Source organism: Silene latifolia, unplaced genomic scaffold (genome assembly GCF_048544455.1).
Source record: "Silene latifolia isolate original U9 population unplaced genomic scaffold, ASM4854445v1 chrun_scaffold_16, whole genome shotgun sequence".
Lineage (NCBI taxonomy): Eukaryota > Viridiplantae > Streptophyta > Magnoliopsida > Caryophyllales > Caryophyllaceae > Silene > Silene latifolia.
Window position 1 is genome coordinate 8,144,814 of NW_027413123.1, and position 20,933 is coordinate 8,165,746.

Here is a 20,933-nt window from a genome sequence, read left to right on the forward strand (position 1 = left end):
AATTTTCACTATAAATACCCCATTAGTCTAATTAGAGGAGCATGTTCTTCTTATCAATAATTAGTGTAGTTAATATCAATCAAATCTCTCTTCAATATTGTAATCAAGTATTAATCAAGTTTTAATCCAAGTTTTAGTTCTTTAATCTCTCTCTTGTTCATCCTTTATTTTGGGTAGTTGAAGATTATTTGGGTTATTGTTGGGAGATTGACAACCTCTCAATCAAGCATTCAAGTACTTCTATTATTCTTGCTTTATTATTGGAATCATTAGTAGGTATAATCTTTAATCCCTTTTTAATTATTGTTAATTACTTTCATTTATTCATCATGTTTCATATTGTTGGTATGATTGACAACCTTGCTAGCATGATCAACATGATAATGAGTGAGTAGTCTCTTAGCTAGGGTTAATGGGTGATTAGGGGAAACCAACATGGGGAATGATTCATGCTTAAATTAATATGCTTTCATGTTTTATTTGCTTGCTTGTTTTGATCTCAACTCATGCACATGTTATATTTGATGAAATGCTAAGCCTATGAATCCTTGCATTTACTATCATCTTCTATCTTTTCAATGAGACTTGTAAGACATAACCCAACTCGAGTCTCATTAGACCATGCATGTTGTTGAGTAGGGAAGATTAAGTCGACTTGTAGGTGTTGTACAATCTAATCGATTCGGCTCCGGGACCCAAACTTTCCTAGGATTGTAAGATATAACCCAACTCAATCCATCACAACATTAATTGCTTGCTTATAATTTGAGAACATGTTTGTATGATCATATCCCATGATTCCCCTATGATCCCATGACACCCTAGTGCCTTTAATCAATTGTTTACACCCCTTTAATTCATCTTGCTTGTTTATTTTCATTGTTATTCTAGTTTAGTAACCTTCTACATCAACCCAATTTGTGACACCCCTTAGACACCACTAGTTACAAAAGAAATCTCATTTCAACTCCCGTCCCTTGGGATCCGACCTTTACTTGCCTCTTTACTAATTGTAGAGTTGTTTGTGGAGCTATAAATTGTGTTTTGATTCGACCGTGACCAACGACCACATCTTAATTTGTGAACACTTAGCGGGATCGCATAAAAAATGGCGCCGTTGCCGTGGACGGTGTTTGTTTGATTTAGATTTCTTTTTATTGTCATTAGTTGTGTCTTTCTTCGCCTTGAGGAAATAAAACTCCTCAATATTTGTTCTAATCATTTTCGAGTTGTTTGATATTTTGCATGTCTAGAAGGTTACAAGGTGATTTGTTACCTTTTGACCGTGAAATCGAAAGAACCTTGACGAACAATAGGAGACTTGTTAGGAGGAATTTGAGAGGTGTTGGTGAAGTTGTTCAACCCACTAGTGAGTTTGTCAATCCTTTCGCAATAGAAGGAGAAGAGAACCCATTACACAATACCACACAAAATCCCCCTACAATGCCAAAATTCTCGTCGCACTCCGTACCCACCGAGGAGAATCTACCAAATGGTACTCCTACACCGCAACATCTCACCGGAAATTTTATTGCCAAGTCCGCCTTCATCCAACTAGTTGAGAGGAGCCAATTCGGGGGGATGCCTAGTGAGGACCCTCATTCCCATATGGAAACCTTTTGCGACTATTGTGATGCTATCTCTCAAACGGACGTGACTCAAGACCAAATTAGATGGGTCTTATTTCCTTTTTCCTTAATCGGCACCGCAAAGCAATGGTTGAAGGGCCTTGATAAGGCCACCCTTGGAATAGATTCTTGGAAGAAGTTGGCTCTAGCTTTCTACAAAAAATTCTACCCACCGGAAAAGACCAAAATGCTAAGAGCTCAAATTACGGGTTTTAAGCAAAGGGATGAAGAGTCTTTGTATGAAGCTTGGGAGCGGTTCAAGGGAATTTGTCGCTCATGTCCTCACCATGGACTTAGCGAATGGTTTTTGGTGCAACAATTTTGGAATGGTTTATATGAAGATTCTAGGAACATTCTCAATATTGGATCAAATGGAATGTTCACCGAAGTTGATGACAATCAAACATGGAACAAGATTGAGGAAATGGCGGTCCATAACTCACAATATAGTAGACCTCGCAAGGCTACTAGAGGAGGGAAGCATGAAGTGGACTCCGTTACTCAATTGGGTGCTCAACTTAGTGCTCACATTGACACAATCAACTTGAAGTTTGAACAAGCTATGGCTAGACTTGAGGAAAACTCAAAATCATCGAAGCATCATGTTAATGCCATGACGGCATCCTCATCAATCCCAAGTGGGATATGTGAGAATTGTGGAACTTTGGGACATGACCAAGGTGAATGTAGGGGAACAAATGAACAAGTGAATGCTTTCCAAGCATACAAGAGTGGTACCCTTATTCCAACTATTACAATGAAAACACCAAATTCCATCCAAATCTCTCATACAAAAGCCAAAATGTTCAAAACCCTCAAACAACATACACTCCACCACCCATGAGAAACCAAAATCAAAGACCCTTTTACAATCAAAACCAAGGTTACCAAAATCAAAATCTATACAATCACCAAAATGACCAAGGTTTTGATGTCCAAAAAGCGGTCCTCCAAATGCAAAAGAACCAACAAGAATTTTTCACTCAAATGCAAAAAGATAGCCAAGCAAAAGAAACCACCATCAACAACATTCTAGCTCACACCAAGATGTTGGAAACACAATTGACTCAACTAGCATCTTCAAGCTCACAAAGACAAAAGGGGCAATTACCACCTCAAGGTAATCCCCCTAGACATGAAACGGTTAGTGCCATTCACTTGAGAAGTGGTACAAGGTATGAAGCACCGAAGAAGCAAGTTGAGGATGAAGTTGTGGAAGCTAGTGAAAAGGAAGAAATTGTGCAAAACTCCAAAGATAGAGAATCATCAAAAGAAGAAAGTTCAAAGAAAAATGAAGACAAGGCCAAGGAGAAGGAGCCCATTGTGATTAGACTTCCTTTTCCAAGTCGTCAAGCCAAGCCCAAATTTGATGATCAACTTGGAAAATTCATGGAAATTGTGAAGAATTTAGAAGTCTCAATTCCTTTCACGGAATTAATCAATCACGTTCGGCCTATCGAAGTACATGAAAGATATCCTCACAAAGAAGAAGTCGATCCGAAAACTTGAGACTATCGCATTCACTAAGGTGAGTAGTGCAATACTTCAAGGGAGTTCACCTCCGAAGTTAAAGGATCCGGGAAGCTTCTCAATACCGTGTACCATTGGCGACACGACGATCAACAAAGCCTTATGTGATCTAGGGGCTAGTGTGAGTGTCATGCCATACTCGGTGAGTAAAACGTTGGGGATGGGAGAGCTTAAATGCACAAACATCACACTCCAAATGGCCGATAGATCGACGAAGACACCGTTAGGGATATGGGAAGATGTCCCCGTGCGAATTGGGAAGTTTTTCATCCCGGTGGACTTTGTCATTGTTGATATGGAGGAAGATTCCAACATTCCAATCATCCTAGGAAGACCTTTCCTACACACCGCCGGTGCGGTAATTGATGTAAAACATGGTGAGCTCACTCTAGAAGTGGGAGATGAAAGCATAACTTTTAATCTTGACAAGACTATGAGAGCTCCTCGTTTGCATGAACCATGTTTCATGATTGATCATTATAGCCGAAAGGATGAAAGGAAGAAATCGGAACTCCAATGGAAGAAGAAAATTGAAGATGCTCCATTCAAAGAGCAAGTGAATTATGACAAGGAGAGCTTGCAAAGCTCATCAAAATCAACCAAGGAAGAAGAGGATGGCCTCATTGGCCAAGAGAAGAAATTGGGAGAGTTGTCTCCATCTAATCAAGAGATTTTCAATGATCAACTCAATGAAGTTTGTGGTCTTTGGGACAATGAGTTTGAAGGGATTTTTAATCCCTACATTGGTAATGCTATCGATCAAGACCAACAACAAAGGCCAAGGTCTATTGAGAACCTCTACCATGATAATGAACAAGCTTTTGATTACTTCTTCAAGGTGTTGAGCAACATCAACAACACCTTGGACATGCCCCCTTGACATCTCATCAAGAATGAGAGTTTGGTGGAGTCCTCCCTGAACCACCACTTGTAAATATTTCTAACTCCCTAACTTACATTTCAATTCTTGTATTGCATTTTTGTCATCTTTGGATTTTTATTTACTTTGATCAAAATAATTGTCATGTAAGAGAGAAGTGAGGGAGGGACTAACAATTTCAATTGATGTGTAGTGCTTTACCTTAGTGTGGGGATGGCAATTGCCTAGGCTATCCATGCCTTAGTAGTGCCCCCACAATGAAGAACACAAGACTTGAAGAAAGAATGAAAGAATGATAAGGGAAATGCGCTGTGCACGGGTGGGGCGAATCCTTGTACACAGAGGAAGAATCCGAGCGGATTCCTGAGAATCCGCCCGTCTTGCAGAATCCGAGCGTATTGCAGAAAAGACGCCCGTCCAGAACTGAGATGAATTTTGAAATTTTCTTGACTGTTAAAGAATCCGAGCTGATTTCTGAAAATCCGCCCGTCTTGAAGAATCCGTCCGTCCTGAAAGAAAGATGTCCGTCTTTGCAGCTGAGGAAAAAAAGCAAAATTCTCTGGACAGAAATCCGTCCGTCTTAGAGAAAATCCGCCCGTCCCGTGTTCAGCAAATCCGAGCGGATTGTTACAAATCCGCCCGTCTTTAGGCGAGCTTTGCAAAGCCCAGAAAGACCAGAATCCGCACGGATTGCCCCTGCAGATTCGAAATTTTCGGCCTCTTAAAACCCCTCCCACCTTCATTCATTCATTTATTCATTCATAAACACTACCCACAACATCAAAACCCTCATCCTCTCCATCACAAAAACAGAAACCCTCAACAACATTCAACAAAATCAAATCAAACCATCCTTCCAAAAACAAATTAATCATTCCTTCTTCAACAAAAATCAAAACCAAGAACAAAATCTTCAACCTTTGAGTCGATTTTTGTTTTCATAAAGGCAAAGCCTTTCACCTTCAAATCGATTTGGGCATACTACAAATTGAAGATTTTTCATTCTTTTCTTGGTTAAGTTCATCAATGGCAAGGACTAAGGGAGCAACAAAGGCAACAAAGGCACCAAAGGCTAAGGCACTCTCACAAAGGCAAAAGGCTCTTCAAACAAAGAAAGCTTTGGCTATGGTGGTAGCAACACCAAACTTGGAAGTGCAACAACAACAACAACCTTTTATGGGAGCAACAACACCTTCTACTCCGGTAATTGATCAACTTTTGCATTATCCGGAGGTAACTTTTATTTCCGATACCCATAGAAATACCTTTGTCAAGTTTGCTATGAAGTCATTACAATCCACCAAATTCATATGTGAAGATACCTTACAAAAATTGGGTGTTCTTGAACAAACAAAAGCCTTTTTCAATGCCATGGGGTTAAAGAAATTGTTTAAAACAAGGGAATTGACATACCCCTCCCTTACCTTGGAATTTTTAATTTCTTTGAAAGTCACCAAAGTTGAGAATAGGGAAAATCTCGAGTTTCGTCTAGCTAATGTTAGTAGACGCATTACCTTTAAGGAATTGGGTGAAATTTTGGGTCTTAGTGATGAATCGCGTTATCTTAAGCATTATGGAAAGTATGACCCCGAACCTCTTTGGGAGGCAATCTCCGGGAAGAAATTTGAGGATTTTCATGCGAGTCGTGCTCTTTTGGTCCACCATCCGGGCATAAGAGTATGGCACAAGGTTGTGGGAAATACCATAATTGCTAGGAAAGACACCAATCATTTCACAAGACTTGATTTTATTCTCCTTGAATCGGCTTTGAATATCGGAAGAATTCATACCAAGCCTTACAATTCTTTGAGGCTCTTGGTAGATAGATGGCTCAACATCGATAGTGGGAAGAAGGGCACGACCGTTATTGTCAATGGCGGCCTAGTCACGGTCCTAGATAAGCACTTTGATCCTAACTTCAATAAGGATAACAAGTACAAAGCAAAGGAGGGTGGCCATCTTGTTGATATGCATACTATGATTCACAAGTTCAAGTGGGTTGCCCAAAACCCCATTGACACTAAGTATGGATGGCTAACTAGTGAAGCTAGATCGTTCACCTTGCCCTCGAAGATTTGTCGTTTAAGCGTCGACCGGACCAATTATCTACTTCCCCTTTCCAAAGAAGCCGAGTATATCATTCAATAACAAAAGGGTGATCTTGAAGCTCCCTCCTCTTCCATTGTCATACCACCTTACCCCTTTGAGTATGAAGAGTTCAAGCCGGAAGGAGTTGAAGTTGGGAAAGACTATGTGACTCTTCTCATGCAAGCAATGCACAAGCAAGCCTATGAAGATCGGAAAAATGCTTATTTGGCTCAATATCCTCCCCTCCTACATTTAGCTAGGCAAGGACTACTTGATCCATCTTGTCCTTTGCCTATTTGGGCGGATAGAGAAGTCTTATTTCCTGGTGCATCTAGGGTCGTTTTGGGTGACAATGAGGTTGTTGGAAATGATGAAGAAGTTGATGATAATATTGAGGAAGAAGCAAGTGAAGGAGAAAAGGATGGTGAAGATGAAGATGAGGAAGAAAGTGAAGAAGTAAATGACAAGGAAAGCGGCAATGTGACCACTTCTCATGAGGGAAGTGATGATGGTGATATCATGATGGAAGATTAGCAAGCCTTGGAGACTCCTACACTCTCATGGTTTGTCTATTTCTCTCTTTGTATTTTATTTCATTTTGATCATTGTTGGAGTAGTCCTAGCAACATCAAAGGACTCACACCTCGGTACCATTGAGGTGTTCTTATTTTATTGTTCCCATTTGTAAAATCCAAAATGACAAATTAGTTTCATGCATAGCATAGTGTGTGCATGAACTATACCCATCCTTGGACATTAGCAATAGTGTCTCACTCGGTTTGCGGAAGTTAATGCATACGCAACGGGAGGTAATCTAAATTATCCTCTCCGTCATAACAAAAACCATGCATCATGTAGCATAGCTTAGTGTAGACTGCATTTAGTATAAAAATCATGCATCATCTTTGCATAATTTCCATCATTTTGGCCATTGAGGACACTGCCCATATTAGTGTGGGGATGGGAATTCTAACATTTAACTCTTATTCAAATATCCAAAAAAATTGAAAAATTTCAAAAATCATAAAAATTGGAAAAATTGAAAAACCCAAAAACAAGTTCATTTCCTTTGTATATATTGCCTTGTATATATTGTGTTTGTTCTATCCTTGTTCACATTGATTGACTACGCCACATCCGAGACATGAGGATATTGAAGACCGCATGGTATGATCTTTCCAATCTCCTTTTTCCTCTTTATGTTAATGACTATGTGGCTTTATTTTGATTGATGCGGTATAACAATGTGAATCTAGGACTTGCATTTAGATTGTTTGTCATATTAGTTGGTAGAATCATTTGCATTAGGATGTTTATATGCTAGTTGCATCATGGCATGTAGTTGCATGTTAGAAAAATTTTGCGAAACCATCTACTTGGGAAGCTTGACAAGTGTATATAGGCCCTAGTAGATGCTTTTTGTTCTTAAGACTTTGCTTGTTAGAATGCTTGTAAAACACCCTAGGATGTGTCATGCTAGTATCCTTTGACCCATGGTTTAAGGCCTAGTCAAGAGTACCTTGTGGTGTGATAACTCCTTGGCTACCGTTTATTCCAAGGTGACCCTTGAAACCATGCACCCATCCATCCACCATCCATGTTCTACCAAACAATTTTTGTCATCAAAGGGAATGGGCACAAAAAGAAATCAATTTGAGTCCAATGAAATGAAAAGTGAAAGAAAGTTTGCAAAAATGCATCAAATGAAAAGAGGAGCAAAAATAGAACTCCTAAGCTTCAAATACAAGGCACCCTCGTTACTAATTGGGGTGACTTTGAAAATGTTCAAAAAGAAATGCAAAAAAGTTGTCAAGTATTGAAATGCCAAAATCAAAAAGAAATGGCAAGAAAGTGTTCTCAAATGTCAAATGCCACAAGAAATAGGGGGGAAAAACAAAAACAAAAGCAAACTCACAAAGTGAAACTCAAATATCTATTGATCCTTTTATTCATCGTATCCATTTTTGTGCATGGTAGAGAGGGGACGACCCTTCTTCTTGTTTAGGCAAGAGGGGGAATTCCGCGATCCTCCAGTGTTTCTAACACCATAGGGAGTCTATTCTTGACGAAAGCATTTAACGATTGAGGACAAAGGTACCCTAGCTTGACACAACTTGGAGGTGATTTATTGGTATCCTTCTAGGCTTAGTAGTTTGAACAAATTGCATCTATGAAGGATTGTGTACCCTTGAATGGCTTCCCTTGTAGATAATTTCCGCCACTTAGATGAGGAAAGTGGCTATTCTTTTGTAGATGCATCCATTATTTGATTTTGTGTGCTTAATGTTTGGATGTGTCGCCATTTTGGCAAGACCCACCTTGCCTTGCAAGAAGGCATCCTGCCTCATGGTTGTCTTGTTGTGAGTTGAAGGGGCGGAGTGAGACCCGCTAATTGTCTCATATCGGCTAATTTAATTAGGATAGGTTAGTATTGGTCCTAGTCTTTGTCACCTCTTTACTCGGGACGAGCAAAGGTTCGGTTTGGGGATATTTGATGTGACCATAATTGGCGCATATTTAGCCCCCGAATTAGCCTTGTTCTCATGCTTTTTAGTGCTTATTTGGGTCATTTCTTATCTTTAGTTCTTTGTTTTGCATATTCTTTGAGATTTTGATCCCTTGGTAGGAAAGGAGTAAGAATCTTGCATTTTCATGGCAAAACGAGACTAAATTGATCGAATTCAATGACCAAGCATCAAGGAGAGACAAGATTAGAAGGCCTTTGTACATATTATAGTAGAAGAGCAATGTTGAGAAAAGATCCTTGAGTCCCCAAGGAAATCCCCAAGGAATTTATGAAGAAAAGGGAAGAAAAGAAGAAGTTACTATCTTTGATCGACAACTGAGCGGATTGTCAACAATCCGTCCGTCGGCCCAAAGACAATCCGAGCGTCCTTGCTCGAATCCGCTCGGATTCCCCTCCACAATCCGCCGGATTCCCGAGAATCCGCTCGGATTCCAACGGTGCAATCCGCCGTCCCGACCCTATTCCGCCGGGATTTCTTCACAGCACGGATTGTCTTCTTCAAGCTACGAAAAGAGAAGCCCTTCTCTCCAAAAATACCGGGTCCTCCTTGCTCAACTTAAAAAGTGTAATTACTAGTTTAGCCCTTAGTTAACCCTAATGCATCCTCCCTAATTTTCAAAATAAATACCCCATTAGTCTAATTAGAGGAGCATGTTCTTCTTATCAATAATTAGTGTAGTTAATATCAATCAAATCTCTCTTCAATATTGTAATCAAGTATTAATCATGTTTTAATCCAAGTTTTAGTTCTTTAATCTCTCTCTTGTTCATCCTTTATTTTGGGTAGTTGAAGATTATTTGGGTTATTGTTGGGAGATTGACAACCTCTCAATCAAGCATTCAAGTACTTCTATTATTCTTGCTTTATTATTGGAATCATTAGTAGGTATAATCTCTTAATCCCTTTTTAATTATTGTTAATTACTTTCATTTATTCATCATGTTTTATATTGTTGGTATGATTGACAACCTTGCTAGCATGATCAACATGATAATGAGTGAGTAGTCTCTTAGCTAGGGTTAATGGGTGATTAGGGGAAACCAACATGGGGAATGATTCATGCTTAAATTAATATGCTTTCATGTTTTATTTGCTTGCTTGTTTTGATCTCAACTCATGCACATGTTATATTTGATGAAATGCTAAGCCTATGAATCCTTGCATTTACTATCATCTTCTATCTTTTCAATGAGACTTGTAAGACATAACCCAACTCGAGTCTCATTAGACCATGCATGTTGTTGAGTAGGGAAGATTAAGTCGACTTGTAAGTGTTGTACAATCTAATCGATTCGGCTCCGGGACCCAAACTTTCCTAGGATTGTAAGATATAACCCAACTCAATCCATCACAACATTAATTGCTTGCTTATAATTTGAGAACATGTTTGTATGATCATATCCCATGATTCCCCTATGATCCCATGACACCCTAGTGCCTTTAATCAATTGTTTACACCCCTTTAATTCATCTTGCTTGTTTATTTTCATTGTTATTCTAGTTTAGTAACCTTCTACATCAACCCAATTTGTGACACCCCTTAGACACCACTAGTTACAATAGAAATCTCATTTCAACTCCCGTCCCTTGGGATCCGACCTTTACTTGCCTCTTTACTAATTGTAGAGGTTTTTGTGGAGCTATAAATTGTGTTTTGATTCGACCGTGACCAACGACCACATCTTAATTTGTGAACACTTAGCGGGATCGCATCAGCAACCTCACCCTATGTTTCCTGTACCCATTAGCCAACTGAACCTTACTTCATGTATCCTTCATTGGAATAAAGTGAGCTGACTTAGTCAGATGATCAACTATCACCCAAATCATGTTATTACCTTGCTGGCTCCTCGATAAATCCACTATAAAGTCCATAGACATAGATTCCCATTTCCACTCAAGTACCTCAAGAGACTGTATCTTACCTTGTGGTCGTCGCTGCTCTCCCTTAACCCTCTGATATGTCAAACATCGAGCCACGAAATCAGCTATTTCCCTCTTCATCCCAGGCTATCAAAAAGTCTTCTTCAGATATCTATACAACTTGTCACCACCTGGATGTACTGAATACGGTGTGCAATGAGCCTCTGTCATGATTATCTTTTTCAACTCCTCATCACTCGGTGTACACCATCTCCCATCATACCGAACACTGCCATCTGTATGAATAAAGAACCGAGACACTGTCCCCTTCTCTACTCTAGCTCTCCACTCCTTAATCTTAGGATCAAGAGCTTGCTTCCTGCGAAAATCATTATAGAGATCTGCCTCCACTATCAAGTCCCCTATAGCATCCCCTTTTTGTATCACATGTATCCCCATATTCCCCACCTCATCTCTCAACCTCATTAAGGACATAGTTGTGCATAGAGAATGCACACTTTTCCTGCTCAACGCATCAACAACCACGTTTGCTTTCCCTTCATGGTATATGATATCCATGTCATAGTCCCCTATCAGCTCCATCCATCTCCTCTGTCTCATGTGTTGGAGTATGTGTCCTCAACAATAGTGCGATCACATTATTAAAACTCATGATAACAATACACGAGGGATGATTCATTTTTATACGTCAACTTATCAACATTAATCAGTAATGATTGGCTGACTAAACTTTGACATTACTATCGTTAGACGGTGATGATTAGTTGATCCCTTAAGGTCACACCAAAAGGACGATTCCCTTAATAGATAAATTAATTAATTGTATATTGATTCGGATTAATTAATTCCTTAAAAATTGAACAATTTACATATGTGAGTAAGAATATGAATCTTATTGTAATTCGATTAAATGAGATTCGTTTTAGTAAATAAAATGTTATATATATTACTAAAACTTTGTTTATGAAACAATTATATTAAGAATAATCGGTTAATTATAATTACAATATGTTGTAGATTATATTAACATGAACCATTTTATATACTTATAATCATGAATTACTAGTCAATTGTTATATATAATTGTATTAATATATGTAATGATATTTAATTGTTAAATATGCATTAATATAATTAACAACATGTTACATGTCACATGTCACACATTATATGACAAAATGACAATTGACAAAAAACAATGGCCTATATTTTATCTTATGGGAACCGGTTTTATGGGTTAATAAGGTGAGTTGGTTGATTGTTTTTATATTGTGGTAAACATAATGATTAACAGCCTAGCCTAGACTACACCCTATTATATATTGAGAAGAACAACTCAAAAAGAAAATGGGCATGCATTGGCTCCTTTGGCCACCCCCTTTCCCACCGGTTTTCCTCCCCCTTTTTAGAATAAGAATTATTGTTAATCTAAAACTATTCATTCTTATATTTTTACTTCTCTCACATTCTCCATTCTCTCTAAAATAGTTTTAGAATATAAATTGTTCAAAAATCTTATAAGATTACTATAGTAGTAATATAAAATAATAAGATTAGTTTAAGGTTCCTAATTTTTATAACTAGTTAATATATAATTAGAATTAAAGGGTTGTCTTGGTGCCATCAAGAGGAGAATCTCTAATATTGGGGTTTTGGAGGATCATCCTTTAATTTATAGCTCAAGAACCAGTGAGAAGGAGTCCTCACTTGTGCCCTAAAAACCAATTTCTTCATATGTAAGGAACTTTGTTCTTACTTTTCTATTTATATTATGTTATGCATGCACTAGATTAACATCTAATTTAATGAGTTAATTAGATAAATAATTAAAGAGTTTAATTAAAGGGTTTAGAATCCTTTCAAGTGGTATCATAGCTTAGGTTGTTGCATGCATAATCGGTTTATTGTTTTTCCGAGTTTAATGAATAACATATAAAACTAGAGATTTTGTAATTTATATTATAAAGTCACGAAAATTTTTGCATGTTACATATTCTTGTCCTAAAATATATTTAGGTCATTGTGATGATTTATGGTAATTTTTGGCTCATTTTAATGATTTTTAGTGATTTTATTACATTTTAATGTATAAAATAGTATTTAAAATGCTAAAAATAGTTAGACTTAATTTATGACCTTGAATTTTTTATATGACCTTACATGCCTATTTTAATTATTGTATGTAAAAGTTCGTATAAATTTGATTTATTTTTCATGATTTATAATTTTTATGAGATAAAAATGAAATAAATGAAGGTAAAATGGTTAAAATTAGTTAAACTTCGAAACAGACCATGAAATTTTAATTTGTTGTCATATTCATATTTTACTCATTGTGTGTAAAAGTTTAGATGAACTTGATTCATTTTTCATGATTTATGAATTGTTTAGTGTAAAAATGACATAAATAGTAACTATTTTAGCAAAAATTGCTAAAAAACTTACATGGTATGAGAAAATTATTTTATGTTGCATTATTATCCCATATATTGGATCTACAGTTGAAACATTGATTATACTAATTTTCATATGCTTTAGATGTTTTGTTTGATAAAATTGATAAATTGCAACTATATTTTTCTCGAAATAAATTCAAAAATTTTAACCTTTATTTTTTATATTATGAGTGTCATGTAATTATTCCAGAATTTTCAAAAATTTAAAATTCAAATTCTGAAATTATTGTAATTAAATTTGGATTTATTTCATAAAAGGTTATGATTTTAAGGTCAAAAAATGAGCAGAAATGTTAAATCAAGTTGAATTATTGTCAAAAATTGAATAATGACTAATTTTTGAGTCCTAAAACGTTAGGATAATTAACTTGGACTAAAATTTGATTTTAGTATTATTTTGTGATTATAATAAGGTAAAGATCGCGAATATCCATAAAACCGGATTATATTTACGATATAAGTTTAAATAGGGCGATTTGGCACATAGTTTGGCATGTTAGATACATATTATAATGCTACATTTTTTATTGATGAATGTCATATTTCTTTTATATAATTTTGAATTATGTAATTTTATGTTAGTATGACCTTAGTTATAATCGATATTACCCGTAATGTAAGGGAATATTGATTCGGTTGTAATTTATTGTGATCTCGTATCACTTTTATTTTGTTTTATTAGATTTTATTTTACAAATGTATAATAGGAAGTTGTACATTTTATTATTTAATCATTTGTAATTCCGGAGTTTCCTAAACACGGTGCCATTCGGAAAAGAGTTCCGATCAAGACGGTGTCTATCCTTGGGAGGCGTGTCACGTGAAGATTCAAGGGACCAAAGTAGTTGGTTTCCGAATTTTTAATAGAATATAAGATTTTCTATTTTAAGAAAGGTCATACTAGGAAATTTATTTTACTTTATTTGCTTGCTTTATATGTTTGCATGCATTACCAAATCGCCGCCATAACTTCACATGCATATTTTATCGTCTTATCGACTATTGTCAATTATAATTATCGAGTATTCATCGACTTAGTTCACTTAAAGATGATAGATAATAAATCGACAAGACCTCTCACATATTTAAAATTGAGATTAGCCTTACCAAATAGTAGGACTCATGAATCCCTTTGACATTTGGTGTAGATTCGGTTCCCCGGGGTACTTTAATTTATCATTGGGTAAGTGGGGTAATAAAACGTTATTACACGCGAAATTTGATTGGACTCAACGGGATATAAAGACTAGTCTTATGTTCCGGGGCTAGAGATGGAATTTATGAAATACATCGACCGAGAATTCTATAGTAGAATCAATTAAAGAGTTAATTCACCAAATTTATGCAAGTATGGGATGTATCGGTTTCCCGTGCCCATGTTTATATAAAGATGGATCTCGAGATCTTTTATATAATTTAGGTGCGAGGTCATTAAATAAATGCATTTTTAAACCTTCTTAAACATGTTTACAAGTAAAATGATAAATGTTAATTATTTCCTTCATTACATTTTTGTAGTCAATTTGATTAATTTGCAATGGCAACTCCGATTACATCCGCTTCAACTAGTGGAACCGCTCCACCTCTCACTAATGTTTCTTGGCTTTGATCCTTTATGGATCGATGTAAACTTGATAAGAATGGGACTAACTTTGCCGATTGGGATGCGCAACTCCGCTTAGCCGCGAAAGTTGACCGCAAGCTTCGTTACCTTACCGAAGCCGCTCTCGCTACACCTACAACTAGGTCATCCGCTGCGGTTGGGGAGGCCTATGAGACTTACCTAAAAGAATCGGCCGTGATCAAGAATGTCTTGATCTTCTCTATGGAAGCCGATCTCCAATGGAGTGCTATTAAGATAGGCACCGCCTATGAGATCCACACCAAGCTTGATCTTCTCTATGGAAGCCGATCTCCAATGGAGTGCCTTCTTTGAGCTCAACATCAAAGAGGATCAAAAGGTTAGCCCTCATGTGCTCAAATTGATTGAGCATGTTGAGACGCTCAATTTGCAAGGGGTTGAAATTCCCAAACAACTCGTTATTGACTGAGTTCTCCATTCCTTGAATTGCATCAAAGCATATGTTCAGCTTAGGGTAAACTACAATATGCAAAACATGAAAACCTCTCTCCATGAATTGCACAAATTGGTTGTACAAGCCGAGAGAGACATGGGTCTCAATATGACTATGACCAAGGATGTGCTCAATATTAATAATAAGAGCAAAGGGGAATTCAAGAAAAGCGCTAGAAACAGTAAGAAACCCACTCCCAACAAGGGCAAATGGAAAGCTATTGGGAATAGCTCTCCAAAGCCCAAAAAGGGTGCTTCTTCCGAGGATAAGTTCCACTATTATCACGGTACGGGCCATTGGAAACTTAATTGCCCGAAGTATCTAGGAGATGTCAAAGCTGGATGTGTGACTCCAGTAGGTAATAAATTCTCTAATCTATTGAGTTATTTATATAAATCCCAACTTTGGTATTTAGATACAAGTTTTGATTCTCACCTCCTTTAAATGTAATTTAGGGCATGTGAGCAAACACCAAGGCAAGGAGAAGCAAGCTTGAGGAAGATCTTCAACAAGGGATGCTACGGTAGCCGCCCATAGTAGAAGACCTATGGAAGCTTGGCTTTTATTTTGTATTGTCTTCTTAGTATTATTGTATTTTGACTTGTTGTTTTAGAACTCGTTTTGATTTCCGTGTTGGACATGGAAATTTGTTTTATTTCCATTTTGCAAACAATGGTTGTATGAATTTTAATGACTTGGCTTTCAACCCAAGTCATTCGGTTTATGGAATTTTTCTATGTTCTAAAAACTTGTCGTTATACACCTTTTACATCAACAACATAAATTGATTTGACTTAAATTGATCATAAAAGAATTACAACAATTGGATCATTGTAATGAGTTCATAAGCCATGAATTTGATTCCCTCTTATGCTTTTATGACTAAATATCACATCTTATTTGACATAAGAAAGAACGATTGTAAAGTCAAATAGAGTTATTTGAACTCAAGGTAGATAATTTTATAAACCAATTGATAACATCACTTATAACTAAGACTTGTAACCACTTATAAGACTCCATACGAGCTATAGGAGGTCTTAAGACCCTAAAATTGTATAAGACATGGATATGTGTCCAATCCTTTATCTTATAAAGGTTAGTCTATATTACTACTAGATTACAATGTCATTACAAGAGGGTCATCTATTAAGGTCATAATGTGCGATATTTTTCCTTCACAAAGTTTATGTATCAAATTGTTTGTTGCTTATATAACTATCTTTCGAGAAAAGTAGATGTATTTTTCAAAAGATAGAGTGGGAGAAAATTAGCATCAAACTCGAGACTAGTGTCAAGACCAAAAGAAAGCTTCTTAGGTTAAACTCGAGACTAGTGAGGAGACCAAAAAAAAGCTTCTTAGGTCAAACTTAAGGAGTAGTGAGGAGACAAAACGAAAGTGTTCTTCAATAAAGATTATGAAGTGGTTGTATCAAGAAATTTCAATTTAATTTTACATAAGACCCTAATGAACCCAGGTGAAATCTGTTCATAAGAGTTACATAGATAGACATTAAATTGTCTACAAAGCTAAGTTAAAGGGTAACTATGCTAAGATCCATATCATCATTGCTAGACCTCGTAGTGTGTATAATCGAGTTAGATGTTGAAACCAATTTCTAAATAGGTATTTAGAAATGAGTGTGTGTATGAGATAAGCACGAGGTTTTAATTAACACTTAAAATTGCAATGATCATTACAATTATGTGATCAGAAAATGGTTTCACTCGAATTGTCGAGAAGCCATGAATGTACATGGATTTAAGTGGGAGTCAATATTGTCATGTTTAGACATGGAGATCAGTGGGAGAAATTGTATTTTGTGTTAATGTCATTGAGGATGACATGCTAACACTACCATCGATGAAGGAGTGTTTTTGTTTTCAATTCTCGATGAAAGAAGACATGATGCATTATAAAACTCCAAATCTATCATAATATAGGGAAATTTAGATTGGCACTTAAGTATCTTATGATTGATAAGATTCTTTATCTGATTAATATCAACATAGGTTGAGGAGGTTATTCATTTTGATGAAAGTGGTATTACTATGAGAGAGTCATAGTCATTCACTGAACCCCATGAGTTGTTGATCATATGAAATCGATTGCTAATGTTTTTGCTATTAGAACGATCATGTATGTCAATATATGCACATGCCATGATGAATCATATGCTTGGAGCATAATGAGTCAATAACAAGTTATTTCATATAAAAGTCATTTGAAAGCCTTCAAGAACATCTATTATAATTCTTGAGAAGGATCGAGGATCCGTTCTTGTGTTTGGACGACATACTAAATTGTATTGAAGGGTTACAAAAACTCTACTTTCCAAACCTATAAGGATTTATCGAAATCCTAGGCTAATTTTATTGACTTAGGAGTAAGTGACTAGAAAAATGTTTTAGAATCAACCATTGCAAATTCTACAAATGGAGTCTGAGTACATTGTGATAAGGTGGTTCATAAAGGGACTATAGGTAGACCCTTCCACCAAGTCTTTTATCACAAGTTATATGGTGACATGATACGAAAATTGCGCGGAAGCGGTTTAATAGAATAAGGAACAATTATTAAATAAGGATGTTTGCTTCAAAATCTGGTAAGATCTTGAAACAAAAGGATATTTGCGCGATCTACACGTATAGATCGAACAATGGTGATTGAATCGCAAGACCTATTGCTATCAATCGGATTAGAGTTTGAAACACGTCAAACAATAACAGTTTCGGAACGGAACTTGTCGATCCTATGTTCACAAAACTTGCAAACACAAACAAAGCAACAACTTTGATTTTAATTCAATCTTCAACGTTCTGAAATAAGCAATTGTGGACAACGCTCGCGGGAACTGCGTCCGCGGGATCCACATGGGCACAATCGACTCGAGGTTCTTTCGAATCGAATTAAGACAAATTAAAGTCGCAACCAAGTTTTATGGGAACTTGGAACCGTTCAAGTCAACTTTACACCTTTCATCGAAAAGCATAAAGCCAATCGACTACGAGTGATTAAAGATAGAGACTTGTACCCTATATCACTCGATTTGAATGACTCTCGTAATCCAATGGTATTTAAACGGATCCACAAACCATAGATATTGATTAAGGGGTTAGGGTACGTGTTAGGATGCCCATAAGGACACCTAACCCCGCCCGTCAATGACGGCCTCTACTAAGTCAAGTATCGGATTTCAAACAAGGTCGTAGCTACTACGGTATATGATATGCAAACATCGTTTTAAAACCCTAATATGTGAGGTTTCTATGTCGATTTAGATGCAACTAAACTAACTTTGTCAAAGTTGTAATTTAGCATGTGGGTTGATTGATCTAACAATGCATAAATGAAACACACAAGGCTTGATGGGAATGGGGGAGCCGTTGGGATCTACCCTATTACAACCCAGGCATTTTATGCCGACACAACAAGAAATTAAAGATACAACTCGATCTAAATTACAATTGCTATATACGACACCATACACGACACCCTACATGGCCAATTCGGCCTAGGAAAACGTGCACAAGGGGTGGCCCACGGTTTACATAACTCACGGCCTTGGGTCACTCCTCTTAATGCGTGGTTTCGCTTAATCTTATCGAATTAGACATTGGGTCACGCACCAAAGCTTGCATTATCATAAATCGGGCCACGTTGTTTTAAACAACATGCGATTTACTACGCTCTTACATGAATTGGGGCACAACTATCTAACCAAACAAGACTAAGGTTTTTATAAATCATTTGACTCGACCAAATAGAAAACTAATTACAAACAAATTACAAAACACGACTCGATAAACAAAAAGTAATTACAAGATACGAAACAACGAGACAAAGATAAAATGAACGAGAAAAGGGCTGCAAAATACACGGCCAAACATGACCAACATACCCTAGCCTACCCTAATCCTTAGGTTAGATCATTGGGTTAGATAGATTTGCAAAGCGATACGGGATATACATTAGAAATCAAAGATAAAAGAGGTCAGAAGGCTTCGCCTAAACCGAGTGCTCTACACGGCCTAAAGGGTCTAATTAGGTCAATTTCGCTAGTTAAATTAACTCGTCGAGTGTTAATAAGAAGGTGCTAATCACGCACTCTTATACTAGCGAGAAATCATGTGAAAAGAGAGATGTATTCAATTAGGTTACAGAATTGTTAACCGATTTTAATGCTTGTGTCGAAGCACCCTAACATGTCTAATTAGGTTATTAAATCGATCTAATATCGTCTAAATGAGTCATATGTTAACAATCAGAGGTCGAACTAACATGCAACGGGTCCTAGGGCAGGCCGAATTGAGCGAGACAAGCGAGGGGTCAAAAGCGAGGAACAAAATTAGAATTCGTTTTATTAATGCCCTACCTTGAACACGAGAATATGTAAATGAGAAGGGGATACGACCGACCGATCTGGCGTATTTCTTTCCCAACTCAAGTCAACGCGGGTGTTCATGGTGGAACTTTAACTCATACTCAGACTAAACTAGTTTCATAGTTAACGATATCAAACGATGCAAAACGATAAACAATGTAAAAACGAACAATAAAAAAACAAACATAAAAAGAACGAAATAAAAGGGAGAAGAGGAGGATTTGATGCACCCTCAACCTACATATATCGTTGACACCGTCTTTGGTCTTAATCGATCGTAGATTTTATCTCGAGAGGCCGTCGTCGACGAAGGAACAAAGCAACAACACGTTTTTTGTAAATCTGGACAGCAACTTTCAAACTGCAATTTCTCACTCGTTTCACGGTGAAAATTAGATTTAAAAGATGTTTTGAAAACTATAAAGAGAGTAGAACAAAGATCTTAAAACAAACCACGCTCGTTCTGAGTTATTGGGCACGAAAAACGAGCACAAACAGAACTGGACAGATAGGAAAAGCCGCGAAAACAGAGTGTATAACACTCTGTTTTTCGAGGGGATTCATGTACTCTCAAGGTCAATTTGGCTCGTGAATCTTTGTCTAAGATGTAGATGGATGTTATATGGTTAATTAGGAACAAGAAACTCGAATTTTAATGGAGATTTGAAAGGGGAACGAATGGTATTTCGAGAGAGACACAAACTGTTTCTCAGTTTGGATGTCTCGGTTTTGTCGAGAGTTTAGAGAGGCAACTAGGGTTTCTTTGTGGAGATTAATGCTGGTGAGTGACGGTCGTATGTATGGCGAACTTAGAGGCATGAAAGTATGGCAGAGGGAAGGTATTTATAGGGAGTTAAAGTAGGGTAAAAGAGAGTAACAAGCAGTCGGGCTGCTTTGTTTCGCTGCTGCTGTCCAGCAGCTTTCGTGAGCTGGTGTAGGGTTTAGGAGGGGTGTTTCTTGGTGGTTAAGCTAAGTTAATATGGGTAGGATACTAGGGTATGGTTTAGGGTTAATGGGCACGGGTTTAAGTGGTGTTTGGAGCGGGTTTGGGGCTTGGTAATGCTGAACACGGGTAAGGGGTATGGACTGGTTGTGTGGGCTGTTTGGGGTATGTTTAGGATGGGTTTGTGGAAGGGGCTAGGGCCTGGTTATGAGGGTGAGTGATGGGCTGGGTTATGGGTTAAGAGTTGGCTTGAGTTTGCTTCGAAAATCGTGCTCAAATCGAGTTGAAAACGAGCTCAAAATCGCGTATAAAATCGTTGTAAAAATCGAGTTCTTCAAATACGGTTTATAAAACGATTTAAATTGATTTTTCAAATCAAATAACTTAAGAAATTTTCAAATCAAATAACTTAAGAAAGGTTTTTCAAATCAAATATCCATTTTATTCTCAATAAAATAAACTTAAGAAAATAAATTCAAATTAAAACAATAAAATGAATTCACTTTAAAAAGCATTAATTTAAATATCATTTAAAT

The 20,933-nt window shown here is 36.9% G+C and overlaps 1 non-coding gene across 1 annotated transcript; it reads right to left on the minus strand.

Moving 5' to 3' along the window:
- Window positions 1–1,815: 1,815 nt before the first annotated feature.
- On the minus strand, window positions 1,816–1,922 carry LOC141637378 (small nucleolar RNA R71). Its single transcript, XR_012541762.1, has one exon. It is a non-coding gene; the product is annotated as a small nucleolar RNA R71 (small nucleolar RNA).
- Window positions 1,923–20,933: the final 19,011 nt, after the last annotated feature.